This window comes from Sapajus apella, unplaced genomic scaffold (genome assembly GCF_009761245.1).
Source record: "Sapajus apella isolate SASKATOON/1434 unplaced genomic scaffold, GSC_monkey_1.0 scaffold42, whole genome shotgun sequence".
NCBI lineage: Eukaryota > Metazoa > Chordata > Mammalia > Primates > Cebidae > Sapajus > Sapajus apella.
The window spans coordinates 17,774,916-17,801,926 of record NW_022436982.1 but is presented as its reverse complement, the minus strand read 5'-3'; the positions used below and the strand labels follow the sequence as shown (position 1 = coordinate 17,801,926).

At 35.7% G+C, this 27,011-nt stretch overlaps 1 protein-coding gene across 7 annotated transcripts in view; it reads left to right on the top strand.

Moving 5' to 3' along the window:
- Window positions 1-27,011, top strand: part of CCDC171 (coiled-coil domain containing 171) — a 394,070-nt gene that overhangs the window by 237,667 nt on the left and 129,392 nt on the right. The gene's annotated exons all lie outside the window — the stretch shown is intronic.

Below are 27,011 nucleotides of genomic sequence, written 5' to 3'. Positions count from 1 at the left end.
TTAAAGTAGAAATTTAATTATTTAATATATTCTATTGTTTTCAAATTTAATTACCTCTGTATGATAAACTCTGACTTTTAATTTATAGTGATGAACAGCATATAAAAGTATTATGATATTAGTAAAAACATAGTATATTTACTGACCATGTATTTTGTTAGCACTCCATTCCACATTGAAAGATGCGTTCATTATTTCACTGTTCAAGAGTAGAGAAATGTTATTCATGTGTTTCTGCTACTGTCTGATAGACAACTAATTGGAAATGTAAACATCGAGTACTTTAAAGATATATGGAATTTATGAATGAATCATATTTAGAATAACCTTGTGAATCAATTAGCTTATATAATATCATTTTATAAATCACTTAAAATACCCTAAAACTAACCTTGGGCATATTATATAAAAATTAATAAACTAATAATTAATGCCTTTTAACATTTTAAAAACAATTAGCCTCACATCCTTTTATATTTTGAAAGTGACCAGCATTATTTCCTGTCAACAAAAATATTTTGAAAAAAAAATAATCTGAGTGCTATTTCCTAAGCTTCTTTGAAACTATGATTTCTCCCCCTCCCCATTTAAAAAAGTTTAGCTAGTTAGTATAGTTTAAATATAGTCACATTAAATTCACATGTGCCACAAATCTGAAATTTAGATTTGCAGTGAAAGAGACATCTTTGGTATGTTTTTTTGAACTTGATGTATAGAAAAGTCAATTACGTCATATACATGGCACACCCTTTTATATAGTTAAGGTGATTTTGAAATCCAATTGTTTTTTCATCATCCCAGTTGGAGAAAAAAAAAGTTAGATAGCAGCTAACTTGAGGAATGAACTTTGACATCAGAGAAAAACCATCATCAATATGAAATGTTAAATGTTGTACCTTCTTTTCTTATGAAAATGGCAAAATATATTGTTTAAATATAATAAAGACTGACTGCAGCAGGATGATTATAATCATACAGTTCTTCAGTTGTAGTTCATCTTTGATTTTTGTGTCATATGGAAAGAAAGCTGTCTGTAAAACCGGCCTATAGCTATTGTAGATTTACCTTTGCTGTATGGCTTTTTCTCTCTTCAGATTTAATAGTTAATTATTTTCATTTATGTCTTTAGAAAATTCTATTAATACAGTGATTTTAAAGTTATCAATTACTTTTCAAGCTTGAAGTGAAAACTGAGGAAAGGCAAATGATAACTGGGGCTAATTCTTTTTTCTGTGAGGTATGCGTGAAAATGAATGAGTGATAAGGAGGTGGCCCAGAGAGACCTCTGAAGTTCTCAGTAAGTTGCAGGCCCACCTGTCTTCATGCCAGAGTTCAACAGGTTTATTTTTGTAGCTACCTTGGACTTTACATTGGCATTTTACTGTCTTTGATGAAACAAAGAAGAGTACAGAAGGAGGGTCCAGGCTCTTCTATGGGGTGGTAAAAATGGATACGGATACATCCAAACTCTTTAGCAAAGTTTACTGTGCATAGTAAAGTAGTGTGATTATTTGTATTTCTTACTTTTTTTTAATCCCATGTGTTTTCAAGGTTTGTACCATTTATTTTAGAATAAAACTAAGTTTTACCTGCTGAGTTAAATTTTAATGCTAACTTCTGACACAATAATCAAATAGAAGAAAGAACTTGTTTTCATGCAGGCATTTTTTCTTTTTTTGCATGTTAAGGAAATTAACCTGGACATATATATATATTTCTTTTAGGAAAAATAACTCCATTTTATTTATACTTGTTAGTTTTTAAGCAATACATTTCATTCAGCTTTTCAAATACTACAACTGTGTTACACAAAACAGTTGATTAGGTATTATTTTCAAAATTCCATTTGGGATTTATAACTACTATTTAAAAGGAAGGTTAGTCATTTTAGTTAAAAACATATGTTTTTTTTCAAAGAAGTGTAAGTTTTATATTAATTTCATTTACATGTATATTTTTATTTATGCCGGTTTTTAATGTAGGTCAGAAGTAAATTTTAAAAGACACTCTTTTAGTGGGGGCCAATTTCAAGTTATTGGAGATAAAAAAATAAGAGCAAGAAGAAACAAAATCATCACAACTTTTGTGAGGTGGGTTTTTAAAAACACACCCGTCTCTCTTAAGTTAAAATCTTGGCTGCTTTTTATTTTTTCTGGAAAACCCAAAACTGTTGAACTTTTTCTGAAAAAAGAATTTTGAAAAAAATTCACCAGTTTAACCATTTTAAAGTGCACAATTCAGTGGCTTTCAGTATATGCAACCGTTACAGCTAATTCCAGAACATTTACATCACTCCAGAAGAAACCCAGTACCCAAGAAGCAATTATTTCTTATATCCCTTTCCTATACGTCCTGTCAAGCACTTACCTTCTGTCTCTCTGGATTTTCCTATTCTGGACATTTAGTATAAATGGAATAATACAATATATGGTTTTTGATGTCTGGCTTCTTTCATTTAGCATAATTTATTCAAGGGTCATTCATATTGTGGCATGTATTGATATGTCATTCCCTTTTACGGCTGAATAATATTCTATTGTGTGTTTATACCACATTTTGTTTATGCATTCATCAGCTGATAGACTCTGGGTTGTTTCCACTTTTTGGCTATTATGAATAATGAGTGCTGCTGTGAAATTTTGTGTAAAAATTTTTGTTTCAAGGTCTGTTTTCACTTCTCTTGGGTATGTAGCTGGGAGTGGAACTGCTGGATCATATGATAATACTATGATAATGTTTTGAGGAACGACAAAACCGTTTTCCACAGTGGCTCCACCATTTTAAATCACCATTATGGATAAGCATTCTAATTTTTCCACATCCTTGCTCACACTTGTTAGTTCCATTTTTTTTAATGGCCATCCTAGTGGCTATTACGTAGTATCTCACCATGGTTTTGATTTTCATTTCCCTAATGACTAACAATGTTGAGCATGTTTTCATGTAATTATTGACTATTTGTATGTCTTCTTTGGGGAAGTGTCTCTTCACATGCTTTGCCCATTTTTAAATTGGGTTGATTGTCTTTTTGTTGTTGAATTTTAAAAGTTCTTTGCATATTCTGGATACTAGAATCTTATTATACATATGATTTGAAAACATTTTCTCCCATTATGTAGGTTGTCTTTTTACCTTCTATTTAAATAGTGTCCTTTGATGAACAAAAGTTTTACTATTTGATGAAGTCTAATATTTTTTTCTTGCTGCTGCTTGTGTGTTTGGCCTCATATCTAAGAATCCATGTCCAAATGCAAAGTCATGAAGATTTCCCCTGTGTTTTCTTCTAAGAATTATAGTTTTAGCTCTTATATTTAGGTCTTTAGTCCATATAAAATTGATTTTATATATTGTATCATGTAAGGGCCCAACTTCATTCTTTTATTTGGCAATCCAATTATTCCAGCACCATTTGTTCAAAAGTCTGTTCTTTTCCCATTGAATGGTCATGGTACTCTTGTTGAAAATCAGTTGACTATAGATGTATGGGTTTACTTCTGGACTCTCAGTTCTGTTTCACTGCATTGTATGTGTTTCTTCTTATTGGTACCACAAAGTTTTGATGACTGTGTTTTCTATCAAGTATTGAAATTGAGAAGTGTGAGATTTTGAGATCTCATGTTTGTTTTGAGTATTCAAGTTCTCTCATAAAATTCCATGTGAGTTTTGGGATCAGCTTGTCCATTTTTGCTAAAGAAGGCATTGGAATTTTGAAAGCTGTTATGTTGAATTTATAGATCAATTTGGGGAGTATTGTTATCTTAATAATATTAAGTCTTGCAATTCATTAACATAGAAGGTCTTTCTACTTATTTAGATCTTCTTTAATTTCTTTCAACAATGTTTTGTGGTTTTCAGTGTACAAGTTATACATTTTCTTGGTTAAGTTTATTCTTAAGTATTTTATAATTTGTGATGCTATTTTAAATGGAACGGTTTTCTTAAGTCTAACTTTTGATTCTTAACTGTTAGTGTGCAGAAGTACAACTGATTTTTGTATGTTCATCTTTTGTATGTTCATCTTGTCTCCTGTAACTGCTGAATTTATTAGCTCTAGTCGTTTTTGTGTGCATGTGTAGCTTCTTTAGGATTTTCTACATGTAAGATTATGTCATCTATAATATAGTTTTACTTATTTCTTTCTAATTTGGATATCTTTATTCTTATCTAATTATCTGGCTGGAACATCCAGTATGGTGTTGAATAGACATATTGAGAGTAGACACCTTTGTTTTGTTCTTAATCTTAAGGGGAAAGTTTTTGGTCTTACACCATTAAGCATGATATTAGCTGTGGGTTTTTTTCATAGGCTCTTTATCACTTTGAGAAAGTGCTCTTTTGTTCCTAGTTTTTTTTAGTGTTTTTATCATGAAAAGGTGTTGAGTTTTGTCAAATGCTTTTCTTTTTCTGCCTCAGTTGAGATAATCATGTTGTGCCTCCCCTCCTTCATCCTACTGATGTTTTGTACTACCTAGAATTATTTATGTATCAGGAACACCATTATGTTCCTGGGATAAATCTCACTTGATTATGGTGTATGATCATTTGAATATGCTGCTATGTTTGGTTTGCTAGGTTTTTTTTTTTTTTGAAGGTTATTGCATCTAAATTCATAAGACATATTGGTCTGTAGTTTTCTTGTGATGTCTTTGTCTGGCTTTAGGATCAGAGTAATAATAGAATAGGTTAGGAACTGCTCCCTTGTCTTCATTTTTTTCAAGAGTTTGAGAGGAATTGGTATTAATTCTTTAATTATTTGGCAGAAGCTCTTAAGTTTAATAAGGTCCCATTTGTCTATTTTGGCTTTTGTTGCCGTTGTTTTTGATGTTTTAGTCATGAAGTCCTTGCCTATGCCTATGTCCTGAATGGTGTTGCCTAGGTTTTCTTCTAGGGTTTTTATGGTGTTCTTATGTTTAAATCTTTAATTCATCTCGAGTTAATTTTTGTATAAGGTATAAGGAAGGGGTCCAGTTTCAGCTTCCTGCATATGGCTAGCCAGTTTTCCCAACACCATTTATTAAATCATTAGAGTGAACCGGCAATCAACAGAATGAGAAAAAATATTTGCAATCTACCCATCTGACAAAGGGCTAATATCTAGAATCTACAAAAATCTAAAGCAGATTTACAAGAAAAAACCAAACCCATTCAAAAGTAGACAAAGGATATGAACAGACACTTTTGAAAAGAAGACATATATGCAGCCAGCAAACATATGAAAAAATGCTCATCCTCACTGGTCATTAGAGAAATGCAAATCAAAACCACATTGAGATACCATCCCATGCCAGTTAGAATGGCGATCATTAAAAAATCTGGAGACAACAGATGCTGGAGAAGATGTGGAGAAATAGGAATGCTTTTATACTGTTGGTGGGAGTGTAAATTAGTTCAACCAGTATGGAAGATAGTGTGGTGATTCCTCAAGGACCTAGAAATAGAAATTCCATTTGACCCAGCAATCCCATTACTGGGTATATACCCAAAAGATTATAAATTGTTCTATTATAAAGACACATGCGTGCGTATGTTTGTTGCGGCGCTGTTTACGATAGCAAAGACCTGGAAACAACCCAAATGCCCATCAGTGATAGACTGGACAAAGAAAATGTGTCACATATACACCATGGAATACTATGCAGCCATGAAAAATGATGAGTTCATGTCCTTTGTGGAGATATGAATGATTCTAGAAACCATCATTCTCAGCAAACTGACACAAGAACAGAAAACCAAACACTGAATGTTTTCACTCATAGATGGGTGAAAACAATGAGCACACTTGCGCACAGGGATGGGAAAAACACTCACAGGGCTGGGTGTGGGGTGGAGGAGAGGGGAAGGGTGGGACAGCCAGGGAGTGGGGAAGATGAGGAGGGATAGCACCGGGAGAAATGCCTGATGTAGGCTATGGTGCGGGGGAGGATGGAGACAGAAACCCACCACGGCATGTATGTACCTATGTAACAACCCTGCAGGATGCAGGATGTGCACATGTACCCCAGAGCCCAAAGTACAATAAAACAAAACAAAACAAAATATTTGGCAGAATTCACCAGTGAAACTTTGTGGGTCTGGACTTTTCTTATCTGGAAGTTTGTTGATTACTGATTCATTCTTTTCTTGTTATAAATCTACTCAGATTTTCTGTTTCTTTTACAGTCAGTTTTGGTAGTTTGTGTGTTTCTAGGAATTTGTCTATTTTATCTAAGTTATCTGACTTGTTGATATACAATTGCTTATTATCTTATAGTTGTTTTTATTTCTGTAAGTTTAGTAGTAACGTCCCCATTTCTATTTCTGATTTTACTAATTTAGCAACTTTTTCCTTTGTCAGCCTAGGTAAGGCTTGTCAATAATATTTGTCTTTTAAGGGTCCAAATTTGGTTTCTGTGATTTTCTCCATTGTTTTTCTGTTCTCTATTTTGCTTATGTCTGCTCTAAAACTTTTATTATTTCTTCCTTCTATTTGCTTTGGATTCAGTTTGCTCTTTCTCTCTGTCTTTTAACTGCTCCAAGCTGGAAGGTTAGGTTATTGATTTGAGATCTTTCTTCTTTTTTAATGTTGACATTTATAGATATAGATATCCATCTCAGCACTGCTTACACTGCATCCAATAAGTTTTAACTTACTATATTGTTTTTATATTCATCAATTTCAAAGTGTTTTCTAATTTCTGCCATTCCTACCTTTGTTGACTTACTTATTATTTAAGAGTGCTGATTAGTTTCTGAATATTTTGAAATCTTCCACAAGTTTTTTTTGCTATTGAGTTATAATTTAATTTTATATGGATTGAATACTTTGTTTGATTTCTATTCTTTTTATGTTTGTTGTATGGTCCAGAATATGGTCTGTCTTGCTGAACGTTAAATGTGCATTTTAAAAGAATATGTATTCTTTTGTTAGGTAGAGTGTTCTATGTATGTGTGTTATGTCTAGTTATTTTAAGATGTTCAAGTCTTCTAAATCCTTGATTGTCTTTTGTCTAGATGTCCTATTCATTAGTGAAAGTGTGATTCCAAATGTTATTGTTGAACTCTTTTTCCTTTCAATTTGGTCAGTTTTGCTTCAGATATTTTGAAGTGATGTGGAAATTGTCATATTCTTCTTGATGGATTGACTCTTTTGCCATTATATGATGTCTTTGTTTCTTGCAGTAATTTTGATCTTAAAGTCTTTTGTCTGATATTAGTGTAGACACTCCAGCTCTGTTGGTTATTATTTGCAATGGATATCTTTTTCTATCTTTTCACTTTTAACCTATGTGTGTCTTTGTATTTAAGATGACTGTATTCCAGACAGTGTAAAATGAATCATGTTTTTAAAAACACTCATTTTGCTAACTTCTGACTTTTAATTGGAAATTTTGATCAATTTACATTTAATGTAATTGTCATAATGAAGGACATCTGCCATGCTTTTCTACATGTGTTATATCTATTTTGTTCCTCAATTCCTCTACTAGAACTTCTTTTCTGCATTAGATAGATCTTGGGTAGTATACCATTTTTTATTCCCTTCTCTTTTATTTTACTATACATTTTTAGTTGTTTTCTTAGTGTTAGCTGTGGTGGTACAATTAACATCTTATTTCATAACAGTCTTGTTTGAATTAATGCCAAAGTAGTGTCAATTATGTTTAAAAATTTTTACTTGTATATAGCTTCATCCTTTCTCTTCCTGTTGTTACAAATTACATCTTTATATATTGTGTGTCCATCAACATTGTTTTTAATGATTGTTTTATATAGTTGTCTTTTAAATCTATAGGACAAAAAGAAGAGTTACAAACCAAACATACATTAATACTAACTTTTATATTTCCCTATGTAGTTACCTTTGCTAATGTTCCTTATTTCTTCATGTGAATTTGAGTTACTGGCTAGTGTCCTTTCATTTCAGGACTCCCTTTAGCATTTCTTATTGGGCAGATCTAGTGGTGAACTCCCTTAGCTTTTGTTTATCTTGGAATGTCTTAATTTCTTCTTCATTAGAAAAAAATTTAATATTATTGTGATAAGAACAATTAATCTAAGATCTAGCCTCTTAATGGATTTTTAATGGGTAATACAGTATTGTTAATCAAAGGTACAACGTTATACAGCAGACTTTGAGAACTTACTCATCTTGTGTAACAGAAGCTTTATACTCATTTATTAACAACTCCCCACTTCCCCCTCACCCACTCCAGCCCTTGGTAACCACCATTCTACTCTTTGTTTCCATGAATTTGACTATTTTAGATACATTATGTTAGTGGAATTATGTAGTATTTGTTCTGTCAATGGCTTAGTTCACTTAGCGTAATGTCCTCAAGGTTCATCCATTTTGTTGCATATCATAGGATTTCCTTCTTTTAAAAGGCTGATTATTTCCTTCTTTTTAAAGGCTGAATAATATTTTATTGTGTGTGTGTGTGTTTATATGTATATATGTATATACACAAACCCACACACGTATATATATGTATGGGTGTGTGTGTTTATACACACACACCCACGCATATACACAGATATGTGTGTGTGTGTGTGTATACCATATTTTATTTATCCATTTATCTCTCAATAGACATTTAGGTTGTTTCTATATGTTGGCTATTATAAATAGTACTGAAGTGAACTTGGGAGTGTATATATTTCTTAGAGATTCTGATTGCAATTCTTTTTTTTTTCCATTTATTTATTTTATTGCATTTTAGGTTTTGGGGTACATGTGAAGAACATGCAAGATTGTTGCGTAGGTACACACATGGCAGTGTGATTTGCTGCCTTCCTCCCCATCACCTACACCTGGCATCTCTCCCCTTGCTATCTCTCCCCAACTCCCCCAGAAGTAGTTGCTGAATCATATGGTAGTTCTAATTTTAACTTTTTGTGGAATCTCCATACTTTTTTTCCATAGCATCTGCACAACTTTACATTTTTTTTGCTTTTGTATACATGGGTTCCAGTTTCTCCACATCCTTGACAACACTTGTCTTTTTTTTTTTTTTTTTTTTTTTAAATAATAGCCATCCTAATAGGTATGAGGTAATACTTCATTGTGGTTTTGATTTTTACTTCCTTGGTGATAGCGACATTGAGCATGTTTTCATTGACCATTTGTATGTCTTCTTTGGAGAAATGTCTATTCAACTTCTTAGTCCATTTTAAAATCAGATTATTAGTTTCTTTTTGCTATTAAGTTGTGTAGAGTTTCTAAATTAATCTCTTATATTTTAGAAATTAATCCCCTTATATGGTTTGCAAATATTTTCTCTCATCCCATAGGTTGCCTTTTATTATGTTGATTATTATTATCATTATTATTTTTGCTTTGCAGAAGCTTTTTCATTTGATTTAGTTTTACTTGTCTGATTTCGTTTTTGTTGCTTGTGCTTTTGGTGCCATATCCATGAAATAATTGCAAAGACTAATGTCATGAAGCTTCTCCTCTATGTTTTGTTCTAAAAGATTTATAATTGTAAGTTTTATGTTTAAATCTTTAATCCATTTTAAATTGATTTTTTTAAATATGGTGTAAGATAGGCTCTTTTTTTTTTTTTTTTAGACAGAGTCTTGCTCTGTTGTTAAGGCTGGAGTGCAGTGGCATGATCTCTGCTCACTGCAACCTCTGCCTTCTGGGTTCAAGAGATTCTCATTCCTCAGCCTCCTAAGTAGCTGGAACTATAGTAATGTACCACTGTGCCTGGCTAATTTTTGTGTTTTTAATAGAGATGGGGTTTCACCATGTTCGTCAGGCTGATCTTGAACTCCTGGCCTCATGCTGTCCACCTGCCTTGGCCTCCCAAAGTGCTGGGATTACAGACATGAACTACTGTGCCTAGCCTAGTTTCATTCTTTAGCAAGTGATATCCAGTTTTCCCAACTCTATTTGTTGAAGGAAACTATCCTTTCCCCATTGTGTATTCTTGGGACTTTTGTCAAGGATCAATTGACCATATATATGTGGATTTATTTCTGGGCTCTCTATTTTGTTCCATAGATCTATATGTCTGTTTCTCTGCCAGTACCATACTGTTTTAAATACTGTAGCTTTGTTTTATATATATGTGTGTGTGTGTATGTGTAAAACAGATATATATATAACAGAGCTACAGTATTTATATATATTTATGTATATGCATATATATATGTGTGTGTATAGATATAAATTTTATATAGATATAAATATATATATATATATAAATTATAATTTATGTATATATATATAATTTATTTATTTTTGAGATGGAGTCTCTGTTGCCCAGGCTGGAGTGCAGTGGCATGATCTTGGCTCACTGCAGCCTCTGCCTCCCATGTTCAAGTGATTCTCCCACCTCAGCCTTCTGAGTAACTGGGACTACAGGTGCACACCACCATGCCTGGCTATTTTTTTTTGTATTTTTAGTAGAGACGGAGTTTCACCATGTTGGCCAGGCTGGTCTCAAACTCCTGACCTCAAGTGATCCACCCCTCAGCCTCCCAAAGTGCTGGGATTACAAGCGTGAGCCACTGTACCCAGCCATCTTTGTAATACATTTTGAAATCAGGAGGTGTGGCGCCTCCAGCTTGGCCCTTATTTTTCAAACTCTTTTTGGCTTATTTGAGGCAGTTTCTGGTTTCATGTGAAATTTAGAATTGCTTTTTCTATTTCTGCAAAAAATGCCACTGGAATTCTGATAGGGATTGCATTGAATCTGTAGATCCCTTTGGGTAGTATGTATATTTTAACAATAATGTCTTTCAATTCATGAACACAAAATGTTTTTTCATATGTTGTATCTTTAATTTTTTTTTCACCAGTGTTTTGTGTACAAGTCTTTCACCTCTGCAGTTAATTTGTAGGTATTTTATTCTTTTTAATGTGGTTATAAGCGTGATTATTTTCTTAGTGTTTACCTTGGTGTTTACAATTAACATCTTAATTCATAACAATCTAGTTTGAATTAATATTGAACTAGGATATTCCATACATAAGGAATACTCATATGTTCTATAGGGGTTTCTGTGTAGAAGATCATGTCATCTGTTAGTGAGGGACAGTTTTACTTCTTTCTTTTCTGTTTGGATACCTATTATTTTTTTTCTTGCCAAATCACGCTTGCCAGGACATTCAATGATAGGTTAAATACAAGTGGTAAAAGCAGACATCCTTACCTTGCTCATGATTTTAGAGGAAAAACTTTTAAGTTTTTAATCATTGAGTGTGATGTTAGCTATAGACTCTACATATCTGGCCTTTGGTGTGTTCAGGCACTTCTGTTCCTAGTTTGTTGAGAGTTTCTTTTTTTTTTTAATCATGAAAGGGTATTGAATTTTATCAAATACTTTTTATGCATCTATTGAGATGATTACGTGAATTTTATCCTTCATTCTGTTAATGTTGTGTACCAAATAATTGATTATTGTATGCTGAACTATTCTTGCATTCCAGGGATAAATCCCACTTTGTAATGGTGCCTAATCCTTTAATTATGCTTTTGAATTAAGTTGCTAATATTTTGTTGAGGTTTTTTGGATTTATATTCCTCAGGGATATTGACTTGTAATTTTTTGTTTTTTTTTTCTTTCTTGTGATATCTTTGTCTGGCTTTGGTATCAGGAAAATGTAGGTCTCATGAAATATATTTGGAAGTATTCCCTCCTTTTCAATTTTGTTTGGAGGAATTTGAAAATAATTAACATTAATTATTTAATTGATTTATGGAATTCATCAGTAAAGCCACCTGGTCCTGGGCTTTTCTTTATCAGAAGATTTTTGATTACTGAATCAATCTCCTTACTACTGTTCAAAATTTTCCCTCCCTTCCTCTCTTCTCCTCTTTCTTCCCTCCCTCTTTCCTTGTCTTCCCTTTTTACATTCTTTCTTTTTTTTTTGAGACAGTGTCTTGCTCTGTTGCCTAGGCTGGAGGGTGCATTGGCACACTTATAGCCCACTGCAGCCTCAGACTCCTGGGCTCAAGAGATCCTCCCACCTCAGTCTCCCAAGTAGTTGGGACTGCAGGCACAAGCCACTAAACCCTGCTAACTTTTAAATTAGTAATGTTTTTTAGAGACAATATCTCACTATGTTGCCCACGCTGTCTTGAACTCTACCTTAAGCACTCCTCCTCTCTTGACGACCAAAAGTACCAGGATTATAGGTATAAGCCATCACACCCAGCCTGTGTTCAAGACTTTCTATTTTTTTTTTAATCATTCAGTCTTATTAGGTTGCATGTTTCTTAGAATTTATCCATTTCTTCTAGATTATCCACTATGCTGCATATAATTGTTCATAGTAGTCTCTCATGATTCTTTTAATTTCTGTGGTATCAGTTATAATTTTTCCCCTTTGTGGTGTGTTTTTTTTGTTCTCTGGTTTTTTTCCTCCTGTTCCAATCTTTATATTTTTTTCCTTCTGCTAACATTGGGCTTAATTTGTTCTTCTTCTGGTTTCTTGAGGTGCCAAATTAAATTGTTTATTTGAGACCTTTCTTTTTTTTTATGTAGGTTTTTACTGCTGTACTTTTCCCCTTACTACACTTTCACTGAGTCTCTTAAGTTTTGATATGTTGTATTTCATTTTCATTTGTCTCAAGATATTTTCTAACTTTCCTAATGATTTCTTTCTTATGCCATTGGTTGTTCAAAAATTTGTTGTTTATTTATATATATATTGTGAATTTTCTAGTTTTTCTTCTGTACTTTGTTTCTGGTTTCATTTCATTATAATCAGAAAAGAAACTTGGTATGATTTTAATATTATTTTTTTCCCATTTATTTATTTTATTGCATTTTAGGTTTTGGGGTACATGTGAAGAACATGCAAAATTGTTGCATAGGTACACACATGGCAGTGTGATTTGCTGCCTTCTTCCCCATCACCTACATCTGGCATTTCTCCCCTTGCTATCTCTCCCCAGCTCCCCACCCCCCACCATACCTCCCCTATTTCCCCCCGACTGACCCCAGTGTGTAGTGCTCCCCTCCCTGTGTCCATGTGTTCTCATTGTTCAACACCCGCCTATGAGTGAGAACATGCGGTGTTTGATCTTCTGCTCTTCTGTCAGTTTGCTGAGAATGATGGTTTCCAGGTTCATCCATGTCCCTACAAAGGATCCAAACTCATCGTTTTTTATGGCTGCATAATATTCCATGGTGTATATGTGCCACATTTTCCCTATCCAGTCTATCGTCGATGGGCATTTGGGTTGGTTCCAGGTCTTTGCTATTGTAAACAGTGCTGCAATGAACATTCGTGTGCACGTGTCCTTATAGTAGAACGATTTGTAATCTTTTGGATATATACCCAGTAATGGGATTGCTGGGTCAAATGGAATTTCTATTTCTAGGTCCTTGAGGAATCGCCACACTGTCTTCCACAATGGTTGAACTAATTTACACTCCCACCAACAGTGCAAAAGTGTTCCTATTTCTCCACATCCTCTCCAGCATCTGTTGTCTCCAGGTTTTTTAATGATTGCCATTCTAACTGGCGTGAGATGGTATCTCAATGTTGTTTTGATTTGCATTTCTCTGATGACCAGTGATGATGAGCATTTTTTCATATGCTTGTTGGCCTCATGTATGTCTTCTTTTGTAAGGTGTCTGTTCATATCCTTTGCCCACTTTTGAATGGGCTTGTTAGTTTTTTTCTTGTAAATCTGTTTTCGTTCTTTGTGAATTCTGGATATCAGCCCTTTGTCAGATGGGTAAACTGCAAAAATTTTTTCCCATTCTGTTGGTTGCCGATTCACTCTAATGACTGTTTCTTTTGCTGTGCAGAAGCTGTGGAGTTTGCTGAGGTCCCATTTGTCTATTTTGGCTTCTGTTGTCAATGCTTTTGGTGTTTTGGTCATGAAGTACTTACCTACACCTATGTCCTGAATGGTTTTGCCTAGATTTTCTTCTAGGGTTTTTATGGTGTTAGGTCTTATGTTTAAGACTTTAATCCATCTGGAGATAATTTTAGTGTAAGGTGTCAGGAAGGGGTCCAGTTTCTGCTTTCTGCACATGGCTAGCCAGCTTTCCCAACACCATTTATTGAACAGGGAATCCTTTCCCCATTGCTTGTTTTTGTCTGGTTTATCAAAGATCAGATGGTTGTAGATATGTTGTGTTGCCTCCGAGACCTCTGTTCTGTTCCATTGGTCTATATCTCTGTTTTGGTACCAGTACCATGCTGTTTTGATTACTGTAGCCTTGTAGTATAGTTTGAAGTCCGGTAGTGTGTTGCCTCCCACTTTGTTCTTTTTGCTTAGAATTGACTTGGCTTTGTGGGCTCTCTTTTGGTTCCATATGAAGTTTAAGGTGGTTTTTTCCAGTTCTGCGAAGAAGGTCATTGGTTGCTTGATGGGGATAGCGTTGAATCTGTAAATTACTTTGGGCAGTATGGCCATTTTCACAATATTGATTCTTCATAACCATGAACATGGAATGTTTATCCACCTGTTTGTGTCCTCTCTTATTTCATTGAGCAGTGGCTTGTAGTTCTCCTTGAAGAGGTCCTTTACGTTCCTTGTTACTGGTATTCCTAGGTATTTTATTCTCTTTGTAGCAATTGTGAATGGCAGTTCGTTCTTGATTTGGCTCTCTTTAAGTCTGTTATTGGTTTATAGGAATGCCTGTGATTTTTGCACATTGATTTTGAATCCTGAGATTTTGCTGAAATTGCTTATCAGTTTCAGGAGATTTTGGGCTGTGACGATGGGGTCTTCTAGATATACAATCATGTCATCTGCAAATAGATACAATTTGACTTCCTCCTTTCCTATTTGAATACCCTTTATTTCTTTTCTTGCCTGCTTGCTCTGGCTAGAACTTCCAGCACTATATTGAATAGGTGTGGTGAGATAGGGCATCCTTGTCTAGTGCCAGATTTCAAGGGGAATGCTTCCAGTTTTTGCCCATTCAGTATGATATTGGCTGTTGGTTTGTCGTAAATAGCTTTTATTCTTTTGAGATACTTTCCGTCAATACCTAGCTTATTGAGGGTTTTTAGCATAAAGGTCTGTTAAATTTTGTCAAAGGACTTCTGTGCATCAATTGAGTTAATCATGTGGTTTTTGTCTTTGGTTCTGTTTATGTGGTGAATTACGTTTATAGACTTGCGTATGTTGAACCAGCCTTGCATCCCCAGGATGAAGCCTACTTGATCGTGGTGGATAAGCTTTTTGATGTGCTGTTGCTATCAGCTTGCCAGTATTTTATTGAAGATTTTTGTGTCTATGTTCATCACGGATATTGGCCTGAAGTTTTCTTTTCTTGTTGAGTCTCTGCCGGGTTTTGGTATCAGGGTGATGTTGGTCTCATAAAATGATTTGGGAAGGATTCCCTCTTTTTGTATTGTTTGGAATAGTTTCAGAGGGAATGGTACCAGCTCCTCTTTGTATGTCTGGTAGAATTCGGCTGTGAACCCGTCTGGACCTGGGCTTTTTTTGGATGGTAAGCTCTTAATTGCCGTCTCAACTTCAGACCTTGTTATGGGTCTGTTCAGGGTTTCTGCTTCTTCCTGGTTTAGGCTTGGGAGGAGGCAAGTGTCCAGGAATTTATCCATTTCTTCCAGATTTATTAGTTTATGTGCATAGAGTTGTTTGTAATAATCTCTGATGATGGTTTGAATTTCAGTGGAATCTGTGGTAATATCCCGTTTATCGTTTTTTATTGCATCAATTTGGTTATTCTGTCTTTTCTTTTTTATTAATCTGGCTAGTGGTCTGTCTATTTGGTTGATCTTTTCAAAAAACCAGCTCCTGGATTTATTGATTTTTTGAAGGGTTTTTTGTGTCTCTATCTCCTTCAGTTCTGCTCTGATCTTAGCTATTTCTTGTCTTCTGCTAGACTTTGAGTTTTTTTGATCTTGCTCCTCTAGCTCTTTCAGTTTTGACAATAGGGTGTCAATTTTTGATCTCTCCTTGCTTCTCATGTGGGTAATTATTGCTATATGTTTTCCTCTAGAGACTGCTTTAAATGTGTCCCCGAGATTCTGGCATGTTGTGTCTTCATTCTCGTTGGTTTCGAAGAACATCTTTATTTTCGTCTTCATTTCATTGTTTATCCAGTCAACATTCAAGAGCAAGTTGTTCAGTTCCATGAAGCTGTGCGGTTCTGGGTTAGTTTTTGAATTCTGAGTTCTATCTTGATTGCACTGTGGTCTGAGAGACTGTTTGTTATGATTTCCATTCTTTTGCATTTGCTGAAGAGTGATTTACTCCCAATTATGTGGTCAATTTTAGAGTAGGTGTGATGTGGTGCTGAGAAAAATGTTTATTCTATGGATTTGGGGTGGAGAGTTCTGTAAATGTCTATTAGCTTTGCTTGGTCCAGGTCTGAGTTCAAGTCCTGGATATCCTTGTTAATTTTCTGTCTGGTTGATCTGTCTATTGAGAATGGGGTGTTAAAGTCTCCCACTATTATTGTGTGGGAGTCTAAGTCTCTTTGTAAGTCATTAAGAACTTGCCTTATGTATCTGGGTGCTCCTGTATTGGGTGTGTATATATTTAGGATCGTTAGATCTTCTTGTTGTATTGATCCTTTTACCATTATGTAATGTCCCTTTTTGTCTCGTATGATCTTTGTTGCTTTAAAATCTAATTTATCAGAGATGAGAATTGCAACTCCTCCTTTTTTTTGCTCTCCATTTGCTTGGTAAATCTTCCTCCATCCCTTTATTTTGTACCTTTGTGTATCCTTGCATGTGAGATGGGTTTCCTGAATACAACACACCGATGGGTTTTGGCTTTTTATCCAATTTGCCAGTCTGTGTCTTTTGATTGGGGCATTTAGTCCATTTACATTTAGGGTTAATATTGTTACGTGTGAATTTGTTACTGCCATTTTGGTGCTAGCTGGGTGTTTTGCCCTTCAGTTGAGCTGGCACTTGTTGTTCCTTTGTATGTGTAGAGCCTCTTTCAGGAGCTCTCGTAGAGCTGGCCTGGTGGTGACGAAATCTCTGAGTACTTGCATGTTCCCAAAGGATTTTATTTTTCCTTCACTTATGAAGCTTAGTTTGGCTGGATAGGAGATTCTGGGTTGAAAGTTCTTTTCTTTAAGGATGTTGAATATTGGCCCCCACTCTCTTCTGGCTTGTAGGGTTTCTGCTGAGAGATCTGCTGTGAGTCTGATGGGCTTCTCTTTGTGGGTAACCTGACCTTTCTCTCTGGCTGCCCTTAGTATTTTCTCCTTCATTTCAACCCTGGTGAATCTGACAATTATGTGCCTTGGGGTTGCTCTTCTTGACGAATATCTTTGTGGTGTTCTCTGTATTTCCTGGACTTGAATGTTTGCCTGCCTTGCTAGGTTGGGGAAGTTTTCCTGGATAATATCCTGAAGAGTATTTTCCAGCTTGGATTCATTGTCTTCATCGCATTCAGGTACGCCTATCAAATGTAGATTAGGTCTTTTCACATAGTCCCACATTTCTTGGAGATTTTGTTCATTCCTTTGTACCCTTTTTTGTCCAGTCTTGCCTTCCCGTTTTATTTCATTGAGTTGATCTTTGACCTCTGATATCCTTTCTTCTGCTTGGTCAATTCGGCTGTTGATACTTGTGCATGCTTTGCAAAGTTCTCGTGTTGCGTTTTTCAGCTCCATCATCACTTTTATTCCTTTCTGTTTTGTCCATTCTCGTTAGCATTTCGTCAAATCTTTTTTCAAGGTTCTTAGTTTCTTTGCATTTGGTTAAAACATGTTCTTTAAGTTCACAGAAGTTTTTTACTACCCACCTTCTGATGTCTGATTCTGTCATTTCATCACACTTGTTCTCCCTCCAACCTTGTTCCCTTGCTGGTGAGGAGTTGTGATCCCTTGTAGGAGGAGAGGTGTTCTGGTTTCGGGTGTTTTCATCGTTTTTGCGCTGGTTTCTTCCCATCTTTAAGGATTTATCCACCTGTCGACTTTGTAGTTGCTGGGTTTCAGATTGGGTCTCAAATCTTTCAGATTGATGTTCTGTTTGTTGATGATGAGGTTATTTCTGTTTCTTAGTTTTCATTCTAACAGTCTGGACCCTCTGCTGTAGGACTGCTGAGGTCCACTCCAGGCCCTGCTTGCCTGGGGATCACCTGCAGCAGCTGCAGAACAGTAAGGGTTGCTACCAATTTTCTTCTTCTGCTATCTTTGTCCCAGAAGGACCCACCAAATGTCAGTCTGATCTCTCCTTTTTGAGGTGGCTCTTTGGATATACATGGGTCAGAGAGCTGCTTGAGGAGACAGTCTGTTCTTTATAGGAGCTCAAATGCTGAGCTGTGAGGTCCGTTGTTCTTTCAGAGCTTCTGGGCAGGTACGTTTAGGTCTGCTGCAGCAGAACTCAAAAACTGCTTTTTGTTCCCACATGCTCTGTCCCAGGAAATAGGACTTTATTTATGAGTTTCCGTTGTGCTGCTGCCTTCTTTTTTTTCCCTTCAGAGCTGCCCTGCCCTGCAAGGAGTCAGCCTAGTCACTGTCTGCCTGCAGAGGCTTTGCTGAGCTGCTGTGGGCTCCGCCCAGCTGCCGAGTGAACTCCCCTGCAGTCCTGTTTATATGGGTGTAGTTAGAACTGCCTCGGCAATGGTGGCCCAACTCTGTGTTGGTGGACTCTCTCTGTAATGGCGGGTTGCCTCGGCAATGGTGGGCTGCCTCAGCTATGGCGGGTTGCCTTGTCAATGGCAGGCTGCCTCAGCATTGGCTGACTACCTCCATAGTGTTGGAGTGCCTCGGTAATGGTGGACGCCCCTCCCCCACAGAGCTGGACCATCCTGGGTTCAGCTGCGCTTGCTGTGAAACTCTCAATCCAGAGAGTTTCTGATTGCTGTTCTTTTGTAGGGGTGGGACCAGCAGAGCCTGATCGCCTGGCTCCCTGCTTCAGCCGACATAGCTGCGCTGGCCGAAACAGCTGCACTGGCAACCGGTGGGGCTCCTCCACCTGGGAATCTCCTAGTCTGTGGGCAATAAAAATGCGGCATCCACTCACCCTCTGCACTTTCACTGGGAGCTGCAATCCTTAGCTGTTCCTAAACGGCCATCTTGGATCCTCATCCAGTCATTATTTTTTTGAATAAACTTTGTGGTCCTTTTCCTTTCTCTCTTTTTTTTTTTTTTCTCTGACTCCTATAATCCATATATTGGTCTGCTTGATGATTTCCTTTAAGTCCCTTAAGCTGTTTTTATTCTTTATTACTCTTATTATATTCTTCCTTTGACTGGATGATTTCATGTGGCCTATCTTCAAGTTCACCAATTTTTTTCTTCTGCTCGTTTTAGTCTGCTGTTGAACCCCTCTTGAATTTTTAGTTGAGTTATTAAATTATTCTGCCCTAATATTTGCTTGATTCTCTTAAATTTTCTTATTACTGAAATTCTTACTTTTTTCATGTGTTATTTTTCTGAGCTTATTGGTCATTTTATGACAGTATTTTGAATTCTCTTTCAGGTAATTGATATATCTCCATTTCATTAGTATTGGTTTCCGGAGTTTTATCTTGTTCCTTTTTTGATTATGTTTCTCTGTTTTTTCATTTTCCTTGACTCTTTGTATTGGTATCTATGCTTTAAAAAAGAAAGAACCTGCCATCTCTCTCAGTCTTCAAGGATTGGTCTTGTTTCAGAGAAGAGCTTCACCAGTAAACTGAACCAGAGCTTCTATGGGGCTCTCAAACTTCTATGTTAGTCCAAACTGTCATCTTCTTAAAGGCTATGCCTCATCAGTGCTTTGAGACAGGCAAGACAAAAGATAGAAATATTACCCTCTGGTAATACATGGAAAAGTTGGAATGTTATATGTATGCCCAATTCTTTTCCTCCCAAGGTAGGGGCTGAGAGCTGGGGATTTTTTTCACTGGTCCTTTCTGTGGTGAGTCATGGGAGAGCGGTTGTGAATATCTGTGCCCTAGCCAAAACCACCACCTTTTTTTTCTCTGTGGGTCTAGCATATGTTGGGTCACATCAATTCTCAAACACAGGTGAGACAAAAGCCAATCCTTTAGATAGAACTCAGAAGAGTGGGACATTGAATGCACAGTCCAATTCCTTCCCTTCTCATAGAGAGTTGGGAGCTGAGAGTTCCCTCCTGATAATATGGTGCTGTGCTGGGAGTGGGGATTACGATTAGAGAGTATCTTCAGCTTTCCCAGTGGTTTCAATGTGACTGATTTCTTGTTGCTCAGGTTGCAGGAATCTTTCAGCTACTTTCTGGAATTTCCATAAAGGGAATTGATATGTGCTGTGGAATCAGTGTGTCCATTGGGGAAGGAGAGTCCAGGGCATCCTATTCCACCACGTGGCTGCTGTTATTTTTATTCTTTTCTAAGGACACCTTTGTCACAAATACTATTGTTGGCTGACAGGTTTTTTTTTTTTTTTTTTTAACTACCCTCACCTCACCACCACCAAATTTTCACTTCTTTCACTTTTCATATACATTTTCAATTTTGGAAGACATTGCTCTCGTAATTTCTTTTAGTTCCTTGTACATGATTTCTTATAAATATATGTATATTAAAAATAACTGATTTAAAGTAATTGTGTGGTAAGGTCAATGTTTAGGCTTCCTCAAGGACAGTTTCTATTCATTTCTGTTTTTATTGAAAATGAGCCATGCTTTCTTTTTTCTTGGCATACATAATTTTTTTGTTGTTGAAAAGAGCCTCTCCATGTGCTTAAGTATTTATATTGTGTGAGGTAAAGGGAAAGTAGAACAATTATATTAAAATAATTTAAGGATAGGATGATGCCTAGATGGGTAGATAATGTCTGGATTATTTAGAATTAGGTATGATAAAAATAAGTATTTACTAGATACTAACCAAGTGCCTAAGAGACTGATATCTCAGTTTACTGCAGCTAAGAGTAAAAGTAAGAAAACTTAGGTAAAATTGAAATGCGAAGAAGAATCTAATAATATTTTTGTAGTCACTGTTGTTGAATGAGTAGAATGGCTGCATTCTTGAGGCTTTTGACATAGCATGAGTCCTATAAGTTTGGAAAGATTAACTAAAATGTTTCCTATGTACGACATAATATACAGGCTTTAAAAGTACCAAAGAATATTCATTGAGAAGTGTTAGATGCTTTTTTCATAAATCATCTAAAAGACAAAACAGGAAATGACACTCCAGAAATCATAAAAACTCCATAAGACCTTGCATCTATAAATCCTTTAAATTTATCAGACTGAAGTGACACTGGAACAATAATTAGGAAGCCACAGGAATTTTTGCTGACATCTTTTTGGATTTGTTTCTTCAGAAAAGTTACTTAAAACCTTGAACCCATCATGAAACACCACATTTATAATAATTAAATTCTACAAATACATTTTTAGGCATATAATGTTCCAGAAACTGTAATAGCCTCTGGGGAGACAATATATATTGTCTAGAGTCTATTACATGTTGTTCAAGGGTCAACTTTATACTGTGTATAAAGTGTGTGTGTGTATGTGTGTGTGTATAAAGTTGACCCTTAAACAACATGGATTTGAATTGTGCGGGACCACTTATACGTGGATCTTCTTCCAACTCTGGTATCCATGAGACAGCAAGACCAACCCCTCCTCTTGCTTCTCCTTTTCAGCCTATTCATCGTGAAGATTATGAGGATGAAGACTATTTTAAGAATACAGTATATAATACACATAACACAAAATATGTGTTAATCAACTGTTTCTGTTATCAGTAAGGCTTCCGATAGTAGACTAATCATAGTTAGATTTGGGGGGAGTCAGAAGTTACATATGGATTTTCAGCTCTGTGGGGGTTGGCATTCCTAACCCCCATGTTGTTCGAGGTTCGTGTGTGTGTGTGTCACAGTTCTCATATGGGGCATACGTAGAAAACTCACAGATTGCCTGGAGGTTTCTTAGAAGAAAACTAATGCATGGATGGGGCCTAAAAATGTGAGGAAGATGGGGAAAGTATGTTAGCAAAGAGAGTAGCATGAGCAACAAGTTCATGGAAGCATGAATGACTAGTTATTTTCAGTTCAACATTAAATGCAAAAAAAGTGCAAGAGGTGAAGCTCAATGAGGCAGGTAGTAGGTAGGTTATGGAAGGACTTTTTGTCAGGCTAAGAACCTTGGATCATATAGTGGAAGGAGTGGGGAGTAAACTAGGGTTTAAGCTAGGAGTTGATATGGCTGGCTTTCCTTATAAAATTTGAGCTCTAGAGAGAAGATTTGCAAACTGGATATAGTGAGTAATCAAAGTGGTTTTAAAAGCCACAAGTCTGAATAGACAGTTCTATAGGAAGCTATAGCATTAAGCTAGATTGGGGCTGAGAAGGCTTGAACCAGAAGAGAGATAGTAGGTGGTATTGGAAGAAAGGATGTGAAACTTATTCAGCAAAGTGGCATATGGTGATGAGAAAGAGCCTCCCCTGATGGGGCACAGGTACCATTAAAGGATGCTGGGAATACAGAAAGCAGCCTTTTTGTTTAAAATATGTTTATTTTTATTAAGTAGGGAGAAGGGAGACAATGATGGGTTTTATTTTGGAAATACTGAATTTAAGGTAATGTGGAATAATCAGCAGGATGTGTGAGTCTGAAACTCAAGGGAAAAGTCAGGGCTGAAGATAAAGGTTTGAGATTGATTAACATAATACTCTGGCAAAGAAAGAAGGCAGTATAGCAATTGACAGGAGAAACAAGACATTATAGATAAATGGGAGGCTAGAAAATGCATTTTGAGAGATTAATTATGCTACTAGAGTTTGAAGTCCTTGAGGGATGGAATTCTGTCTCCTTAATTTTTATATTCTCAGCACCTATCACTGTGCCTAGTACCCAGTAGGCACTTAATGAATGTTTGTGGAATGAGTCAAACTTTATCACCGTATAGTCTTTACATGTAACTATAGCCATCTCTAGATTCTAATGGAAGTTTTGCTGATATTGTCACCTGCTTTGTTTATTTGATTGCTAAAAATAGCATCTGTATTTCATTTTTGCCTAATCAAGACATAGAGGAGGAAGCCTAAATTCAGTTATCAGAATATCTCTAGGAAGGAGGTGTGCTAGCAATGAATTTGCAGGTAATGTAATGACTAGTTTGGTTCCTATGAGATAGAAAGATGATTACTTCTATTCTTAGAGTGGATTGTGGAATGGAATAGTGTCAAACAGGATATGATAGATGAAGACACTGTATAACCAAATCTTTAAATATAATTTTGTAATTTTACATTACCAATGATTAACCAGAATAAATAACAATATACAGTTATTTTTGATTTTTAGTTTTCAGTGCATTTATAAGGAGTACAAAGAATAAGTTTTAATTTATGAAATTGACAGTATTTTAAAAGTTGAAACATGATCCTCTGCCTATAAAAAACCCAATTTTTAGTGGCTCATCAATGACTCCCTAAATGTTACTTATGATCTTTGAACTCTTCTCTATTCTCAGTCTCTTGATCTTGGTTCCTGAAGATCAGCTATGCAGGACACACAGGTGTTAACGCAGCTGGCTTCCTGATGACAACCCTGTCCATATAGCTGTCTTGTGTGTCATTATTCATATTGTTCAGTGTCATTCTGACCTAGCCAAGCTAAAAATGATACTCCAGCTCAGGAGGGATTTAAAAACCTTGACAAACTAAAGATAAGGCACAACAGAATATCATGTACATGTGCTTAGGAGTTTTTAGCTTAACTGCATCTAAATAGCTAATTTCAGCATGTATCTGTCTTTATCCTTTAAAATGATTTATGTTTGGAAAAAAAATATATCTGTGTGGAAGACTGTTAACAATTCTATTCTGAAGTGTGGTGTTTTTTGTTTGTTTAAATAGCTCAAGGTCAAGGCACTCTGTTTATGAGGCTCATTCTATGGTATATAGCCTATGCCACTGATTTATCATGCTATCTAGTGCCTTTATAAGATGTCCATGATTAAATTACCCTATTTTCCAGCTTGATAATTTGATTTGAATAGTCAATTTTTAGATCTGTAATTGGGATGTAGCCAGATTGATAATTTGATTCAAGAGGTCAGTTTTTTTTATTTCTATAATTGGGATGTAACTATAATGTGTGGTGTGGTTGTGGTGGTGGATTTTGCCCTCTTTTTTGGTGACAGCAGCTGGCAGTCATCGGAGAGTTCTGGCTTTGCTCCAGAGTTGTAGTTTAAGTTAAATAACCTGCCAGCAAAAGAGGGCTAGTTGCTTACCTCCCACTTTTCAAATTATGAGTTTCTGTGCTTGCTGCAGTGCCAATGGAATGCCTGCTTCTTCTGAGAGAGTGTCAAGGTCTCTTTTCAGTAGGTGTGGAGTGCAGTGGGAACTGTTGCCTGTATCCTGGGACATTGTGGTTTGGGGATCCTCCCTTATGACATTGTGATCATTGTATAAGGATTATTGCTACACAGGTAACTTTTTTCTTAGTGTAATAATGTGTGCATATGTGTGCACATTGCATATGTGTGTGTGAGAGAGTCAGAGAGAGAGAGAGAGAGAGAGACAGAGACAGAGACAGAGACAGAGACAGAGAGAGACAGGATATGAATGAATGAGAATACCCACAGGTTCAAGGAAACTATTGAGGAAAATAAAGATGTTTAATATTTATTAATTATCACAAAACTACTTTTATGAAACAAACATGGTTGCTAAGATTGCTGCACAATAGATATAAAGAAAAAGTAGGTGGAAGTACCAAAATCTTAAGTAACTTATTCAACTATTAGTGGTTCATATATTGATATTAAAATGCATTATTATTTGGCACTAAGAGCACTAGACTTAGTATTCTCATATTAGAGATGGCAATAACTGTTTCACAAGGTGGAGAGCAGAATCAAGTGATGTAGTGTGGAGAGTACAGTTGTCCCTTGGTTTCCTTTGGGGATTGGTTCCCGGGCCTTCAGTGGATACCAAAATTGATATTTAAGTTCCTGATATAAAATGGTGCAATATCTGCATATATTCTATGTACATCCTTCTGTACACTTTAAATTATCTTTAGATTTATTTATAATACCTAATACAATGTAAGTGCTATCAAAATAATTGTTATACTGTATTGTTTGGGGAATACTGAAAAGGAAAAAAGTTTGTACATGTTCAGGACAGATGTAGCTTAAAAAAACATACAGTTCATCGTTGAATCCATGGATGTGGAACCCAAAGATATGGAGGGCCAACTGAACTTAGAAAAGTATGAATTACTTTTGGAGGTACTAATTATATTATTACTAATAGAAATAGTATTGTTATCTATCTGTCCATTTGATTAATTAAATAGTTAAAGAAAAGGTTAAAGAAGGAGGAAAGTATCCATTTATATATAACTGTCCTATCCCTGAATATCATTCTCATTTCATTGACACACTTTGATCCTTCCTCCTATTACTGAGCATATATCAGAGTCTTGTAACTGTCTAATTTCATATATGTGTATATATATATTATTATTATTTCCTCTTTTTATACATTGTAGAATTCATGACTTTAGAATGGTATTCTTGTCTGATCATACTTCCTAAGAGTCTCTGAAAGCATAGTGTTTTTTTGCTACTGTATATTACAGAGTATATGGTTAACTCTGGCTAGTTCCCTTCTCTTTGTATTTACAAAAGACTCTCCAGTATGCCTCTTCTACTTGTTTAACCAGAATTTATGTTAATTTGGTATTAGGATAAGTCAGTAGTTATGACTGGGAAAGTTAGCTGTGGTCAGGAAAGTTAGGACCTGTCAAGTTGTGTATTAGACTGTATAAAACTTGAAAATATATCAGGAGATGGTAACTAATTTCTGGAAAAATTGCAGAAAGGAACCAGAAAGTGTCTTTGAGATGGTACCCTGTATTGGCGATATAAGCTTGCCTTACTAGAAATTGTAGATTCTCTCTTGAGAGGTAGTCATTTAAAAAAATCTTTATAAATGATAAAAAATATTATCTTTCTTCTGTATCTCCAGAGGAGAGGATGACCATTTTTTTTCTGTAAAGGCCAGATAGTAAATATCTTAGGCTTGGTGAACCATTATGGTCTTCGTCTCAACTACTCAACTCTGTCATTGTAACAGGAAAGCAGCCATGGGCAATAGGTAAATGAATAGGTATAGTTCTAATAAAACTTTATTTATAATAACAGACAGTGGGCTGGATTTGGTTCCCAGGCTGTAGTGTGCTGACTGTACACTGCTCTCTGGTGCCTAGGTAGAAAAATAGTATGCAGGCTGTTCTAGTGCATAGAATGAAAAATATAAGGAAGAAGGGGAAGCAGTAAATAATCAGTGGGAATGGAAGGAAGTACAAGGGAGGGAGTAGGACAAAGGAGGGCAAGAAAATGGAGGCAAAGTACAACATGAACACAGGATGATGAGAATGGAGATTATAAGAAATATTGTAGAGGCCTGTTTTCACATTGGAATATATTTGGTAAAAAGGTTTATTTTGAAGCACTGGAGGCCATAATAGATTGGAGCGAATAAAATTTAAGCAGATTAAAAGTATGACACCAAGCCCCAATATCAGTTGCCATTCCTAGGCATTCAGGATTCAGACAATGTGTGCATCTTCTTACATGTTTTTAAGTCTACCTCAGTTTTTACATATACCTTGACATCTTCTGGCTTGGTATCCTATTGGTAAAAATACAGCTAAGCTAGTAAATCATGAGTTTTTTTTAAATTGGAAGATAGAATCCAGAGGGATTTATAGCCGTGCATGATAAAAGATGGAAGGAGGTGAGCAATTTTTCTAAAACTGACTAATTTAATTTTATAGTTGATACCTAGCACAAATAGCTTTTTTATAAAATTTGTTTTGGTAGGAGCATAACAATTAGAAAACAGGTTGTTTACTTGTAAGTAAAGGCTAATCAGAGAAATAGGAATAGTACAGTATTGATCTTGTGGATTACTTAAATCTAGAACTGGATTGTAATAAAATATATTTTAAAGAGATATTTATCTTGAAATAAATATATTTCATGGCACTGTTTTGACTTTTTAGAAAGTTTCATTTATTTTTCTTCTCTTGTTTTTTTACAGTATGTCTATTAGAAATGTCTCTTTTCTGAAAGTATGTAATAAGAAAGGGAGTAAGTAAACTGTTCTTTCTAAAAATCAAAACT